Genomic DNA, 17,362 nt, shown 5'->3' with positions numbered 1-17,362 from the left:
TTTCCAGCTTAAACAGTTAAAGCAGTGTTTCATATTAAAAGTCATAGTTATTAAAAATGTTCAATACCTGCATCTTTGGGAAAAAGAAGCAAGCAGTTACTTTAACACTGCTTGAAGTTTTTCTCATCTCATTATTCATCTTAAAAGCTGGAGTTTCAAGGCATATCAGATGTATATCACATCTGAATAATGCTTCTGACCTATAAGAAATGTTTATGTCAGCGATTTTCAGCCTTTTTTCATCTCATGGCACACATGAACGAATTTATAAATAAATTCTGTAACAGCAAAAATTTTTTTTGCCAATCTGACCAAAAAAAAAATGTATACCTTTGATTCATTCACACCGGATGGCTGTTGGGTTGGCTGTTGTCATTTTGTTATTTGAAAATCTCAGGGTCCCTTTCTGGGTTGCTCGGTCAGAGCAGTGTCCTGTATACCAAATGGTCCTGGGTTTAATTCTCAGAACACATACATAGGTTGCAGGCTACGTTGGATTATTTCAAGGATTGATCTGTTTTGTTTTCTCAGTGCGAGCTGTATTTTGTGCATTTGGTCAGGGTGACATTTCAGAATTAACCCTTTGTGTTAGCACAGTGCTTTTCTGTGCAGCTCCCCTTGTATCCATACACAATATGTGCTTCAGCCCGTGGAACCTCGTACCACACTGAAATTCTCTCATAGGCCTTGATTTTTGCCTGCATTGTAAAATAACTGTCTGGTATGCTAGACTGTAAGCTTCTCAAGGGCAGGAGAGTCACCCTTGGGTATACCCCACCATGTAAATAGGGAATAAATGTGGAGTAATAAGCACGCAATCTCAATGAGGGCAAATGCCATCCATTATGAGGATGAGTGATAACAAATTTGGCTAATAGCTTTTTCAAATCCATCATTAAAACTGGAGCAGAGTTTACATCAAAGCCGGAGCTTCCCACCCTTCATACTGATGCACGCTGCTTTGCTGCTTGGTTTCTGGTCTGCACAGATCCCCTTAGCCTTCAGAGTGGCTGTCTCTGCCTGCATCGCCCCAGGGTGTCAGAAACTATCATATCCCCTGGGCTGTGAAGGGGAAAGATGGAGTAGCACTCATAAGCAGTAACCACACCCGTGATTTCAACCTGCGTGCTACCTACTGTCACTCTCACATCATAAGGTCCCTATGATTTGGCGGTATTGAGGCTCCTTACTGCCTTTATAGTTTTTTTTGTGTATCTGCTCTTATATTATTGAAGTTCAAGAGTATTGATTATTTGAAAATATTTTTTGCTACTGCACAGTGTACAGGTAGTTGTGGATACACGGGTCGCCACTAACAGCACTTCATAGCTGGGATGATGAAGGCCATCGATTTTCATCTCCAGGCTTTTATATCGATGATGTTAGTAAGAGTCTAAATGTAACTTTATAGCCTTGACAATTCTAACCAAAAAGTGCAATCCTGCCCTATGTCTTCATTAGCTTGGATATTCCCACTTTTACCCAGGAATAACCTCACAACCCAGAGCACATGTGGTTGAATGCCCAGGGCCCTTCCAGACACCCAGGGAAGAGTCATCAGTTTCACTAGGTTTTTAGGTGAATGTTTATAGATTTTTAGTTGGCAGAGAGTGGAGATAAATGGTTTGAGGGACTGAAGAAAGAAGTCATTTTTACTGCAGAGCAGTGGACCTGTGTCCTACATTCACATCAAGACTTTTCTGTCTGATGAGCCACTTCAGTGCCAAAAGATTCACAATGGCACTCTTCCCGAAGGCAAGCATAACTTACATGCTTTCAAGGAGAAAGGTCTACGAGCTGATTTCTTACTGTTACATGGAGATAGAAAGTATGGAGACTAGTGATCTTACATGTAATTAGGGTAAAATAGTTTATGGATTTAAAATTAAAACTGCAGATTATAAAGTTTGGGGAGCATACACTAGCAAGATGAAAGAAAGCATTTCTTAATGAAATTTGTATAGAGATATAATTCTGTAATGCTTGAATGATAACTGCCTGATTTTCTCAGAAGCATATAGTGATTGTTCAGGAGTTCAATAATTGTATTGATCATGATGCCATAATTAAGGTTTCATAATTATATAAAAATTATTTTTAAAAGTTATTACTGCAGTTGTGATTTTGCTTTTGAAGTAAAAAAGCAGTTCAGAAAATTACTATATAATGTAAATAAAATTAACATTAGTAAAATTACATAGTAATGTAAATAAAATTGTCTATTACCAAATCAAGCAAAAGTAGCTAGGTGAATCTTTTCCAGGTATGGAGGGTGTAACTTGAAATATTCATGAAGATCATTTTGGAAGCCCCTCTAATATAGACAGACATCTTCCAGAGCAGGGGAAACCAGGTACAAATAAGCTGTTATAACTTCAATTAGGAAAGATGAGTGAGCATTTAGTACTAAGTGGCCAGGGGTGAAGAAGACAAATTGTTTACAAATACGAACCTTCAGTCCAAAGTCACAAGAGCAGTCAACCACAAATGCTGATATACCACAGAACTGCTTCTCCCAGAGCGACTCTGCACAGTGCGTTCTCATGTTCCAAGAGTCAGAGGCTCATTTGCAATAGCCAGTTCACCCAAGCTACCTGAGGAAGTCAGCTAGTCCTTCATAAAATGTTTATCCCCGAATGCCGAAACCCTTATTCTCGGCAATAATTCCAATGTTTATGTTGATGAGACAACTTGCGCAACAACTTTTAAGTTTTTATTAAAAACTCTTCAGTTTTTAATAAAATGTTTTGGAAATGTTTATAAAATGATTGATCCTCCCAGCTCCCTGCTAAAGCAACTCTAGAATTACTACACTGTGGCTGACTTTCATAGTCTGGGAGAAAGCTTGGTTAGGACAACCCAGACAATTTTGAAAAAGAAGATTAGTCAAAGGGAGATTGTCTTACCAAATAATAAAACTTTCTGTAAAGTTGCAATGGTCAAGGCAATATAGAGTTGGCACAGAATAGGTCAATCAGAGTAAGAGAACAGAGCCCAGAGACGTGAGCCCAAGACCCAAAATAGATAAAGGTGTAACACATCATAAACGTAGCTCTGGTGGGCAGAAAATAACCCCACCCACACACCCAACTAACCAAAAGATGCTCATGCCCTAATCTCTGGAAGCTGTGAATATATTTCCTTGTACGGCAAAAGAAATTTTACAGATGGGTTTAAGATGACCTAAAAATTGGGAAACTATCGTGTATTATCCAGGTGGTCCCAGTGTAATTACATGAGCCCTTAAAAAATGGACAAGAAAAGCATGATGACTGGTTCAGAGAAAAGAAACAATGCAAGAGGGGGCAGAAGAGATCTGAAGTGTGAGAGGCACTTAACCTGTCCTTGCTGGCATTGAAGATGGGGCATGGGACCACAAGCCAAAAAATACAGACAGCCTTCAAAAGCCATAAAGGACCCTCAGCTGCCAGCCATCAGGGAAATGGGGCCTGAAAGGAACTAAATTCTGCCAACAACCTGAAAGAGTAAGGAAACAGATCCTCCTCTAGAGCCCCCTGGATGAAACACAGCCCTGCAGACCGTTTGATTTTAGCTCAGTGAGACAGCACTATGCTTCTCACATGTGGAACTACGAGGTAATAGATCTGTACACTTCAAACTGCTAAGTTTGTGGTAGTTTGTTATGACTGAAGTAGATACCTGTGTGTCCTGTTAACCTGAAAATACAGGCCTTTCAAAAAGAGAAGCAACAAGCATTTATTTGAGATCAAAGAATTTGGGACATACAGATTCAGGCGGAAGCCCAAACAGTGTTCTGATTAGGAGACCAAGACAATGGGTGTTTATGAGAAATGGGAGGGAAACAATTACATCAAGAGAAGGAAGGTCTTACTATTGGGGCAGGTAAACTAACATAGTGTTTTCATTCTAAATGATGTTTTATTTTCAGTCCCATAGTCATTATATCCGTTTCCTTGTTATCTTTGCATACAGTTCTTTGGCTACAAGGTTACTTTAGTCTCGGGCCAAAGGTATTTTGCCAGGTTTTCACCTTCCAAAGGTTTGAGATGTAAGACATGCAAGGCGGTCCCTCTGGTGTGGCAACTCTGGCTCCATTTTAAAGGGGCTTCATTTATTTCTTGACAGCCCTATAGAGACCTATAATCCATAATGTCTATGGTCATAAAAAGCAAAGGCAGGGGGAGGAATTAGAAGAGAAAATAAAATAATAGAATATATTAAGGTGTTATCTCATTTTTGTACCTTTTTCAGAGGAAACCCCCTAAATACATATGTATAGATTTAGGTATGTTTTGCAAAGGGGTGGGGCTAGACCACCAGCTTACACCATACACAAAAACGAACTCAGGATGGATGGAAGACCTGGATACAGGTTGTAACACCTTGGGGTCCTAGAGGAGAGCATAGGCAGGGAAAGTTTCAGATACCCCACGTAGAAGTATTTTCACTGATATGTTCCCTGGAGCTGGGGATGAAAAGGAAAGAATAAACAAATGGGACTGCATCGAGCTGAAAAGCTTCTGGACAGCTAAAGAAAGCAACAGCAAGGTGAGAAGGGAATGAACCGAATGGGAGAACATATGATGCCTTAGACAAAGGTTTGATCTCCAGAATATATAAAGAACTAACACAACTCCACACCAGGAAGACAAACAACCCAATTGGAATATGGACTTGGGTGGACACTTTCCAAGGAGAACATATAGGGTATGAAAGGTTGCTCAGCATCACTAGCATCAGAGAGATGCAAATTAAAACCACAATGAGATAGCACTTCACACTGATTAGAATGGCCATCATAAACAAAGCAACAAACAAGCGCTGGTGAGGTTGTGGAGAAAAGGGAACCCTGGTGCACTGCTGGTGGGAATGCAGACTGACGCAGCTACTATGGAAAACAGTATGGAATTTCCTCAGAAAATTAAAATGGAACTGCCTTTTGATCTAACAATTCCCCTGCTGGGATTATATCCTAAGGATCCTGAAACACTAATTTAAAAGAACTTATGCACCCCAATGTTCACAGCAGCATTATTTACAATAGCCAAGTGCTGGAAACAGCCTAAGTGCCCATCAGTAAATGAGTGGATCAGAAAACTGTGGTACATTTACACGAAGGAATACCACACAGCAGAAAGAAAAAAGGAGCTCCTACCCTTTGCAACAGCATGGATGAAACTAGAGAGCTTTATGCTAAGTGAAATAAGCCAGGAAGTGAAAGACAAATACCGTATGATCTCACCTATAAGTGGAATCTAATCAACAAAATAAGGGAGCAAAATACAACCGGAGATATGGGAAATAAAGAACAAACTGACAATGACCAGAGGGGAGGGGAGAGGGGGATAACAAGGCAAAGAAGGGAAAAGGTCAAGTCAAGGAACATGTATAAAGGACTCATGAACAAGGTCAACAGGGGTGGGGGTGCAGAGGATTGCATGTGGGGGGCAGGGCAGGAGAGAGCAATGGGGGGAAATGTGGCCAAATGTAATTTCATAATGGTAAAAAAATATTGAATAAAGAATTTCAAAAGACTTAGATATGTTTATAAGAACATAGAGAAACTGTAGAAGGAAATAATATGACTCCCACAGATATATTACAGCCAGAAAGATTACTTGTGAAACTAAAACACAATAAATTTTCAAAAGAATAATAAAATATTTGGTTTTGGCCTTAAAAATAATTTTACTAGTAAAGTAAGATAATTTATCTCTTAATGGCTAGTTTTTAATATGAAAATATTTATTATCTTCAAAATACTTTCATGACTGGTTATTTTGCTGCAGTGAGAAACTTTATCAGATTCTATTTAGCTTTATGCCATAATTCATTTTTTAAATTTATTTCAAATTATAGATGACATACAACATACAATATTACACTAGTTTCAGGTATACAACATAGTCAACATTTATATAACTTACAAAATGGTCACTACAATAAGTCTAGTAACCATCTATCACCATAGTTATTAGATTACTGACTGTATTCCCTATGCTGCACTTTACATCCCTGTGATTTACTTTATAACTGGAACTTTGTACTTCTTAATCCCTGTACTCTTTCCACCTAACCTCCTATCCCCATCTCCTGTGGCAACCATGAGTTTGTTCTTTGTATTTATGAGTTTTTACTGTTTCGTGTTGTTTTTGAGATTCTACATGTAAGTGAAATCATATGGTATTTGTCTTTCTCTGTTGACTCATTTCAGTTAACATAATTCTCTCTAGGTTCATTCAAGTTGTCACAAATGGCAAGAGTTCACTGTTTAAGGCTGAGTAATATTCCACTGGATATATGTACCACAGCTTGTTTATCCATTCATCTACTGATGGACATTAGGTTGTCTCCACATCTTGGCTATTGTACACAATGTTATAATGAATATAGGGGTTCATGTGTCTTTTTAATTATTGTGTTCATTTTATTTGGATATATACTCAGAAGTGGAACTGTTCTTTTTTTTTATTTATTTCTTTTTAGGCGAGAGGGGAAGGGAGGGAGAAAGAGGGGGAAAGAAACATAAATGTGCCAGAAATACACTGATCAGTTGCTTTTGCATGCCCCCAGTCAGGGACCTGACCCACAACCTAGGCATGTGCCCTGAACCAGGAATTGAACCGGCAACCTTCCTATCTGTGGTATGACGTCCAACCCACTGAGCCACACCAGTCAGGGCAGAAATGGAACTGTTGAGTCATAGCACACAATAGTTCTATTTTTATTTTATTTATTTATTTTAGTTTTCCTTGGTGGCTGCACCAATACACAATCCCATCAACAGTGTACAATGAAAAAAAAAAACAGTGTACAATGATTCCCTTTTCTCCATATTCTTGCCAACAAGTGTTATTTGTTGTTTCATTGATGATAGCCATTCTGTCATGTGAGGTTACATCTCATTGTGGTTTTGTTTTTAGGGGGGTTGTTTGTTTTTGGGGGGGTTGGTCTCTTTAAAAAATATAATCATAATCACAATACCATTATCATATATCCACATTTAACAAATATTAAAATATTATCAAATATCCAGTTATTGATGCTTTTTTCCGATTGTCTGATAAATCTTTATAATTGTTTTATATAAATCAGGATGCAAAAAAAAACAAGTGTTTTACTTTGTTTTTTGTTTTACTGTGTCATTTAAGTCTCTTTTCTTTTCTTTTTAATTGTCGTTCAAGTACAGCTATCTCCATTATTGTAGTTCTGAATTGCATTTCCCTTACGGAAAATAGTAATTTTAAGTGGTTGTGTCTTGAATACTATTGTACTCACATTTTAAGCAAATTAAATAACTGAAACATTCAATTCATAAAATACAAATAAATTGGGGTCGGAATAAAACCCCTTCACAGAATAAAATGATTCACCACAGAAGATATATTTTTAAAGCTCTTCAGTAAATTTTTTTATTTTACTTACTTATCTTTAGAGGGGAAGGGAAGGAGAGAGGGAGAGAAATATCAATGTGTGGTTGCCTCTCATGTGTCCCCTGCTGGGAACTGGCCTGCAACCCAGACATGTGCCCTGACTGGGAATCGAACCACAATACTCTGGTTCACAGGCCGGCACTCAATCCACTGAGCTACGCCAGCCAAGGCTTCTCTTTAGTAAATTTAAAGTGACATTCAACCCTTTTTCTCAACAAGGTTCATTTTCAAGGGTCTCTTCTGCCTTGCCATTAGGAAATTGTGAGAGACCTCCCCGGTTCTGGGAACTTGAGGTCTTAAACTTTGCCCCTTGGCAAGAGACCCTGCCCTAAGAAGCAAGGTGTAGAGCAGGAAGCTCAAGAAGGAGCTGCAGATGAGTTGTTTCAAGTTGAGGTCTTGCACTGGACCATGAGCACTGCACCTTTCGCACCCTCTTTAGGGATACCTTTTTGTCCATGGCTAAGCTATAAAGAGGCCTATTGGTTTTGCATCACACTTGGAATGGGTACACATTTGAAAATCTTCTGGGAGAAAACAAAGGCTTCTATACGGTAAGAAGGGGTACCTTTGCCAGGTGCCCCTGCTAATGGTCTGAACTTGGCCCAGTTGGAGGCTGATATTCAGGGCCTGAGAAGAGCTATTTTAAGGTCTTCTCTCAGACTAACTGGGCCAAAATGAAACTAAGTACTAAGAATTTACAGGTTGTCTTAACTTAGTGTTTGATAAGACAATATTTGCAAGTGACGCAGGATAGTAAGAAGCAAGGAAAATTCCTGGGCAAGTGGAATGGAGAAACTGAGACAAGAAAATAAAACAAGGCCAAACAGTTTGAGTAATTTATAGCCAGCTGGTGAATCGCAAGACCTTACCTCCCCTGACTGAGGACTTACGAGCAAATAGCTTACACCTCTCTTCCCTCATCACAGAATACACAGCTTAAATCTCCCTGGTCTGGGAGATAGAGACCTGAGACCCAGTGAATGTCATCTGTGCCAGCTAAACCCAAGGACAGATGGACGTCGGAGGAACAAATAACAAAAACCCCATTAAAAGCCAGACAGACTCAAAAGTAAAACAGTATAGTGAACCAAAGAATATTCTCAAATCCCCCTACGTGCTCATTCTGACATATCAGCATATTAAAAATGCACCTGGAAAGCTAATGAATATTGTTGAAACTGTCCCCTAAGATTCTTACCCACAGAAAAAAAGATAAAAGGCCTCAGAACAAAGACTCAGCATGGGCTCACCCTGGAGCACTCCAGGGGACCCTTCCAGGCGTGAACTTTTTATTTCCTTCTAAATTCTAAGGGTCCCAACAATGATGTGTTCATTTCCAAATACATATCTGATGATTCCATGTGGAATCCAACTACTCTGAGTTTAAAAAAAAAATTCTGAGGGTCCCAAGAAGACTTGCAGCCCGCGGAGCAGTGGAGAGCAGCAGCTTGACCCGAACTTACCCCCGATCCTGTCTCCAGGGCCCCTTTTTCTCTGACTTCCGGTGAGCTAACGGGAGCCCCGCCTCGGCTCACTCCTTTCCTATAACTTATCTAGGGAGCCACAGCAGCCCCGGCCTAGCCTCTCTCCTGTTACTTCTTCTACCCTAAGTCCTTCCTTTGTTTCACTGTCCCCACTTTAATGTAAGTATTCTCAAAATCACCTAGATTTGTGCTGTGAACTCTTTCCTACATGAAGTTGAGAACCGACACATTACGGGCTAGCCTGAGACACACCTGCTCCTGGCCGGTGCCTGGCTGGTAACACAGGGTTTTTTTTAAAGGGCAATCACCCTAAAACAAATATCCCATTGGTACCTATGTGAGGATCAAATTTAAAAAAAGACAAAAGAGTATCATGGCTAGCCTATGAAACACTCCCTTAACAAAACTAAAGAACAGAAATCAGACTTAGAACAAGAGTTAAGATTTATTTGCACTATGAACTCACCTAACCATACTGCTCCGCAGTCATACAATCTCTCAGTGCAGGGGTGTCCAACATTTTGGTGTCTCTGGGCTACACTGGAAGAAGCAGAGTTGTCTTGGGCCACAGGTTAACTATACAATCACTAACAAAAACTGATGAGCCAAAAAAAGTTTTGAAGTAAATTTATGATTTTGTGTTAGGCCACATTCACAGGCATCCTGGGCTGCATGGGGCCCGTCGGCCTCAGGTTGGACGCCCCTGCTTCAGACAGACCGCGGGGAAAAGCCTCACCAAGATCACAAATGGCCAGACCCTTTGCCAGGTACCCCTGCTAATGGTCAGAACTTGGCCCAGCTGGAAGATGATATTCAGGGCCTGACAGGAGTTATTTTAAGGACTTTTATCAAAAGACTAACTGGGCCAGAACGGAACTAAAGTACTGCAAGGGAAAGTAAACATGCATAAACATTCGTGGAAGGACCTCACAGTCCACATTCCACAGGGACACAGCTCTAAATCCAGGCATAGAAACCTTCCCATTTCTGTTTTACCTGAGATTCTTCTCCTTGATGTAAATAAGCGTATTCAAGATGACGTAGCAGGCTCGGCAGGTGAAACCTTGATGTGATCATTGAGGGTGAGATGAAATTCTTTGAAGAATTAAAAACAACTACTCTTGCCTTGGCCGGTGACTTAATTGACTGGAGCATCAACCCTTACACTAAATGGTTGCAGGTTTGATCCTAGGTCAGGCCACCTAGGCTGCAGGTTCAATCCCCAGTGAGGGTGAGTGCGGGAGGCAACCAATCCGTATTTCTCTTCCACATCCATGTTTCTCCCTGTCTCTCTCCCCTGCTTTTCCTCTCTAACATTAATAAACATATCCTCAGGTGAGGATTTTAAAATACATATATCAAAATAACTTCTTGGTTTACTAATTAATGCACCTGATAAGTGCAGTTCACATTCCCACCCACACAAATCCCATATGTCTTTTTAAAATTTTTAATGTAATTTTATTTCATTAAATTTTTTCCACCTCCTCAACCTTAACCTGCTCCCCTCTGGCAACCATCAGTTTGTTCTCTGCACCTATGAGGCTGTTTCTGTTTGATTTTCTTCATTCATTAGGTGTTTCTGGACTTTGTAGAATGAGTTTGGAAGCATTCTTTCCTCCTCAATTTTTTGGGGACAGTTTAAGAAGGGTATGTATTCATTCTTTGAATGTTTGGTAGAACTCACCTGTGAAACCATCGGATTCCGGACTTTTACTTATTAGGAGCTTTTTCTTTAAATAAAAAAGATTTTATTTATGTATTTTTAGAGAGGGGGAAAGGAGGAAGAAAGAGAGGGGGAGAAACATCAGTTGGCCACCTCCCACGTCACCCCAACCAGGGACCTGGGTCACAACCTAGGCAAGTGCCCCGGCCGGGAGCAAGACCAGCGGCCATTGCTTTGCAGGACGGTGCTCAGCCAACTGAGCCACACTGGCCAGGGCTGTCGGGAGCTTTTCGATTGCTATTTCTGTTTCATTTCTAGTAATTGGTCTCTGGGTATTCTATTTCTTCCTGGTTCGATCTTTAAAAGTTACATTCTAGAAATTTATTCATTTCTTCTAGATGGTCAAATTTGTTGGCATGTAATTATTTGTAGCATTCTTTAATGATTTATTTCTGTGGTGTCAATTGTAACTTCTCTTTCATTTATAATTTTATATTTTGGACTCTTGTTCTTGGTGAGTTTTAATAATATTTGACAAAGGAGGCAAGAACATGTAATGGTGTGATGGTGTTGAAAACAATGACAGACACATGCAAGAAAATGAAATTTGACTACCTTCTTACACCACATTCCAGACTATACTCAAAAGAGATTAATGACTTAAGTGTGAGAATCAAAACCATAAAACTCCTAGATGAAAAATAAGCAATAAAATATCTGACATTTCTGGTAGCAATATTTTTATCTGATATATCTCTGCAGGCAAGGGAAACAAAAGATAAAATAAACAAATGGGACTACATTAAACTAAAAACTTTTGCACAGCAAAGGAAAGAATCAACAAAAGAAACAGACATTTGCATATGCAGTAAGAGGTTATTGTCCACACTGCACAAAGAACTAAAACGGGCAGACACTTCTTCGAAGAAGACGCACAGATGGCCAACAGACACGAAAGGATGCTCAACATCACTAATTGTCAGAGAAATAAAATTTAAAACCACAACGAGATCTCACCTCACACCTGTTAGAATGGCTATCATCAGCAAATCAACAAGTGTTGACAAGGGTGTGGCGTAAAGGGAACCCTAGTCCACTGCTGGGGGAATGCAGATTGATACATTAAGGAAAACAGAATGGAGGGTCCTCAAAAAGTTAAAAATGAAACTGCGTCATGACCCCGAAATTATACTTCCTGGGATATATACAAATAAACCCAAAACCCTAGTTCAAAAAAATATACTCACCCCATGTCTGTTGTAGGGTTATTTGCAATAGCCAAGCTATGGAAGCAACTCAAATGTCTATCAATAGATGAGTGGATCAAAAATCTGTGGTGCAGCTACACAATAGGATACTCTACTTGGCTCTGAAAAGAATGAAATCTTACCACTGGTGAGAGCATCGATGGACCTAAAGGGTATTATGCTCAGCAAAATAAGTCAGTCAGAGAAAGACAAATATCATATGATTTCACTTCCATGTGGAATCTAAAGAACCAAATAAATAAATAAACAAAATCGAACAAGACTCATAGATACAGAGAATAGGCTGATGGTTGACAGAAAGAAGGACGCTTGAGAGACTGGGAGAAAAAGTTGCAGGGATTAAAAAGTACAAATTGGTAGTTATAAAATATTCACGGGGATGTACAATGCAGCATAGAGAACATAGTCAATAATATTGTAATAACTATGTGTGGTCTTAGGTGGGTACAGGAAATATCAGGATGAGCACTTGGTGTACAACTGCATGACCACTGTGCTGTACACCCCAAAATAATACAAAACAATACTGCATGTAATCTATAATAAAAAATATATTCTAAAAAAAAAGGAATTTGAATCTGCACTATTGAAATTTTTCTTGTACCTACATGAAGCCCTTTTTGAAGTTGTATAACTTTTCCATTCTGCAGGAGAAAAATACTGAGGCATTGGCCTCAGACGTACCAGCTTTGAACCTCAGTCGTGACTAAGCCCACCTGAGACTGACACCGGCCCAGAGGCTAGTAAGCAAAGACAAGAGGTCGGGAGAGGGGGTCCTGTTGATGTCATAGCAGTCAGGCTATCACCTGCATGACATAGCGACTCTGCCTGCTTCACCCCTGCTGTGCCCTGGCGTCTGGCACAGGCTCAGCATGCTGGGCGCTGTCCTTTTCCCTGCAAAACCACATCCCTAGCTGTTGGGAGTTCTTCTAATGAAGCCCAAGTACTACACCACTACACGGTTCTCAAACTACAGGATGACTCCCCCAATTCTGTGCAGAGGATAAAAACAGAGTATCTAGTACATCTTTCTGGAACATCAAGTTTATTACAAAATTTAGAAAAAACAAGTAGTTTAATAAGAATATCCACAAATATGGGAGCAAAGGAGAGCAGGGGGAGGAGAAGGGCCCAGGGAAAAACAGTCCAGTCTCTGAAGTTTCATTAGGTGGGGGCTGAGGGGTGGACCCGTAGTGAGGCAGCCTCTCTTCCTGACCGCCAGGGGGCTCCAGACTGTTCTCTTAGCTTAGGATGCTTCTGAAGGCCACGGAGATGCCCAATATCCACCATCTGCCGGACTAAGTCCTCTCACCGGCGCATGTAGTGTGTGTTTCTGGCACCAGCCTCGCCCGCAGCAGTCTGTGTGCCACCTCAGGCTCATCTCCCGCACCAGTGACCAGCCTCCCTGGAGCTCAGCATCTTCAGGTTCAGCATTTAAAATGCAAGGAGTACAGTGCTGCTGGTGTGGCTCAGTGGGTTGGATGTCGTCCCACAAGCTGCAGGGTCCCTGGTTCAGTTCTTCGTCAGGGCACATGCTTGACCAGGCCCCTGGTTGGGCCTCAGGGTCCTCAGGCCTTTCGTAAAATGTATATGCCTCGGCCATACACAATTTTTAAAAATTATATCAGTTTCACTCTTGTTTTTTTATGATGTTGCTTTTTTAGTGGACAGCCTATAGCGAATGCATTTTAAGAAGAACCTGAGAACCCTCCTAGCCACCCCATACCAGCCACGTGTGGGTCCAGAAGGAGAGCCTGGGGTCCCATCCTCCGGCTCTGTGGCTTGTAGGCAGGAGCTGCTGCTGCTGCTGCTGCTGTGGGCAGTGGGGGAGCCCCCAGGACCGCACTGGAGGGCTGGGCTGGGGGTGGTGTCCCAGACCCTGGGAAGGGGAGGGGAGTGGTGGTCCTTCAGTCCACAGTGGCTGGGGGAATGCTCATTCTTGTATCCAGGCTGACTTGGGGACTGGGCATCCTTGCTTCCATGTAGTGTGGGAGACTGGAAGGCTTCTTCAATTTCTGCCCTAATGCCTGGGCCCCCTGGGTGGTGGAAAGACTGCAGTTGGAGTCAGGGGCAGGGCAGGACTTGACCTTGATGGTGCAGCCCTTCATTTTACTTTGTCTGCTGTGTAGGGTCAGGTACCTGCCCATGATACTGTTGTGTTTTCTTTGTGACACTGACTCCTCTATTTCTTCCTCCTTAAATCCCAAGTTTTCCATTATTTCTATCACCTGGGGGTCAATGTCACCCCAGGGGGGCTTGCAATATGGCTTCAGGGCCACCTCGTGGCCAATATTCACCCACCGATCTTTCATATCTACCAGAGTTGTTCTTCAGCTAGGGTCAACAGTCAGTAATTTTTTAAAGGGCTCTTGACCTTCTACAGACATAAAGTCTGGGATGTGGAAATGCCCACTCAATATCTTTTGCTTCTGTTCCTCAAAGTTCATCCTCTTAAGTGGCAGTTTCCCCATCACCACGCTGTAGAGGATGACCCCCAGGCTCCAGACATCAACCTTCTGGCCGTCATAGGGTTGGAACTGCAAAATTTCTGGGGTCATACAGGACACAGTGCCACAGAAGGTGTAGAGTTTCCAGGTATGTGGGCTCTCAGTGAGCCTGGGGGAAAGCCGACTGGAAGGAGCCTTGCTGTAAAGATTAATGAAGATGATTCATCCCTCCCTCCAGCGGTACTTGCTAAGGATGCAAATGACTTTGGATCTGCAGTGAGGCTGCAAGGTACATTTACACTTTGAACATCCATTTTCAGATTCCACAAGGGACCTTTCAGGGGACCTTGAGTAGCTGTTTAGGTAAATGTCTGTGCTACTGAAATGAACCATCTCTGGGGAGAGAAGTGATGATGAGGCAGGTTTATGCACATGTGTAAAAACACTTGGAAACCCCTGGATGAAAGGACTTCTGCAGAGGTACAGAGGGTAAGGTGACATGTTCGGTCCAATTCTGCCCTTTTATGTTGGCACAGAGGGAGCAGGCAGGCTGGAAGACACTCAGGGTTGGGGGGGGCCCTCTAGCACATTGCATTTCAAATTAAACCTCCAAGAAAGCTCCCTACCTCAGCACACTGAGTATTTTAATCACATGTGCAAGTTATTATTCTAGTCATTGTTTTAACACTTCTCTCCTCAAGTCTCAACTTTGTGTAAAGGGAGTTTGTAGAGGGATAAGCCTGTGAGGTTTTCCCTCTAGGACACTGCAGTTTGTTAATTTTCACATCTGTGACACTCCGTCCCTGAGGATGACACAGCCTCTGTGGCTGAGCCGACTGGGACCCAAATGGGGCCATTTCATCAGTTCTAGACAGACGTTCACGAGTTACAGTCAGAGATCAGAATAAGCTCAGAAAGGAGAAAAGCTTTTTAATAAAAGCTGCCAGTTTATGAGTTAACTATATCCATTTATAAAAATGGTATTAATGGCTACTTAAATAATACCAATAGAATAGAACATTTTCTGCGGATAATGATTTCTTTCAGCAAGGTAAGTACAGACTCAAAGATAAAACATTTAGGAGGCCCGGCTGGTATGGCTCAGTGGATTGAGTGCTGATCTGCAAAGCAAAGGGTCGCTGGTTCGATTTCCAGTCAGGACACAGGCCTGGGTTTTGAGCCAGGTCCCCAGTAGGGGACACATGACAGGCAACCTCACACTGATGTTTCTCTCCCTCTCTTTCTCCTTCCCTTCCTTTCTCTCTAAAAATAAATAAATAAAATCTTTTAAAAAGCTAAAAATTCCTTTTGAAAAAAAGACACTTAGGAGGAACTATCAAAGCAAAAGCCAATCTTTAAAAAAAGGCCATCATCTTTTTCAATATGCTACACCAATCATATATTTGTCATTGTGCCCCCATAAGCATCGAGCTTTTTTATGTTTTTCTTGACCTTGTAATTCTCTTACTTTGGGAGGGAGGTGGGCAGTAAATAATTGTATTACTTGTTCTTGCCAGTGGGAAGGATTTCTTTGCTCTGCTGAGCCTGGCTCTGCCTGAGAGAGGACTGCCCTCCTGGCCCCTGTCGGTGGATCCAGACAAAGCTGCTCCTTCAGATCTGATGCCCTTTCTCCGTTCGTCGTATCTCTTTGGGATTTTCTTGAACCGCTTCAGTTCTGAAACCTCTTCTTCCTCAGGAGACAGCAGGGCCTGTTTGCTGCTCAGAGGCCATGCACAGCTGAGTTCTTTCCAGGGCCAGTCCTGCGTGCTGTCCAAGGGCACAGGCCGGCTAGTTCGGGTGCCTCCCAGACCATCCCCAAGGTTCTGGTTACGTGGACGCTGCACATGGAGCCCCAGGAGAGGGTGCTCACGTCCAGCCTTGGGTCTCAGGACTTCTTCTGGTCTCCTGAGCTGTGTGAACGCAGCAGGGCCACCCACTCACTGCCGCTGAGTGCCCTCGCTCATAGTTCCCCTTCTTGTGCTGAAGTTTTCTCAGCTTTTGAACTTGTTATCTTAAGATATGCCTATCATTTCATGCAGGCTGGAATGAGAAATTGCAAAGTCCCTAGGGACTGATTTGTGAACTCCTGCCCTCTGGTTCATTACCCTGACATCATAGTATTGAACATTATAATGTAATAGAAGGCAGCTGATCCACTAAATTACTCTGGGCAAGGCACCATAAACAGAGATAAAGTACCACAAAGAAATCATTTGGCATTTGAAAATAAGTGGCTTTTGAATGACTGCAGGGTTTGCTCTAGCTTTTCACAGGAGACCTTTGTGTTTTGTTTGATTGGAAAGAGCCCGACAATCTTGACGTGAAAGAAAGCAACTCAGGGACCATCATCACCACCTACTTGGCCAACACCAGAGATTTACTGAGCAACTGCTGAGTGCAAAACACATGACACTACACATGCTAAGAAAATGCACCTTTCTCTTCAAGGGAAGGCACACTTTAAAGGGTGAGTCCAAACAAATGGAAATGCTTGTTTCCGGTCGTTTTTACGAGCACAGTGCAAATATCATTGACAGGTGTGGCGCGTGCGGAGGCAGCTCGTTACAAGGGCTATGAATGGGCACATCTTTGATCCCAGGTACTGGTTCTAAACAGTTTCAGATTCCCCTACTTTTTCTTTTTTTTATCTTTATTGTACTTTTTCCCATTACCAAGTAGTCCCCTTATATCCCTCTCCCCTCAGCAGTTACCACATTCTTGTCTGGGTCCATGAGCCCTTTTTCTTTCTTGTTCAGTCCCTCTGCCCCTTAACTCCGCCGCCATTAGCTGTCATCTTCTCTCCATTTATGACTCTGTCTCTATTTTGCTGGTTAGGTCAGTTTGTCCATTAGGTTCCACATCTGAATGAAATCATATGGTATTTGTCTTTCTTTGACCGAACATAAGCACCCTATGTTCACTGCAGCATTATTTACAATAGCCAAGATATGGAAGCAGCCCAAGTGTCCATCAGTAGGTGAGTGGATAAAACAACTACGGGACATTTACACAATGGAATTCTACTTGGCTGTAAAAAAGAAGGAAATTTTTCCCTTTGAACCTGCAGAACCGCCCAGCCAAG

The 17,362-nt window shown here is 41.8% G+C and overlaps 1 non-coding gene across 1 annotated transcript; it reads left to right on the top strand.

Moving 5' to 3' along the window:
- The first annotated feature begins 8,732 nt into the window (after window positions 1–8,732).
- LOC119042041 (small nucleolar RNA SNORD121A) lies at window positions 8,733–8,799 on the top strand. The gene has a single exon (XR_005081148.2). It is a non-coding gene; the product is annotated as a small nucleolar RNA SNORD121A (small nucleolar RNA).
- Window positions 8,800–17,362: the final 8,563 nt, after the last annotated feature.

This window comes from Artibeus jamaicensis, unplaced genomic scaffold, assembly GCF_021234435.1.
Source record: "Artibeus jamaicensis isolate MK-2021 breed Jamaican fruit bat unplaced genomic scaffold, CSHL_Jam_final contig_3182, whole genome shotgun sequence".
Lineage (NCBI taxonomy): Eukaryota > Metazoa > Chordata > Mammalia > Chiroptera > Phyllostomidae > Artibeus > Artibeus jamaicensis.
The sequence above is the reverse complement of the archived record's forward strand: the minus strand, read 5'-3'. Positions and strand labels throughout refer to the sequence as shown.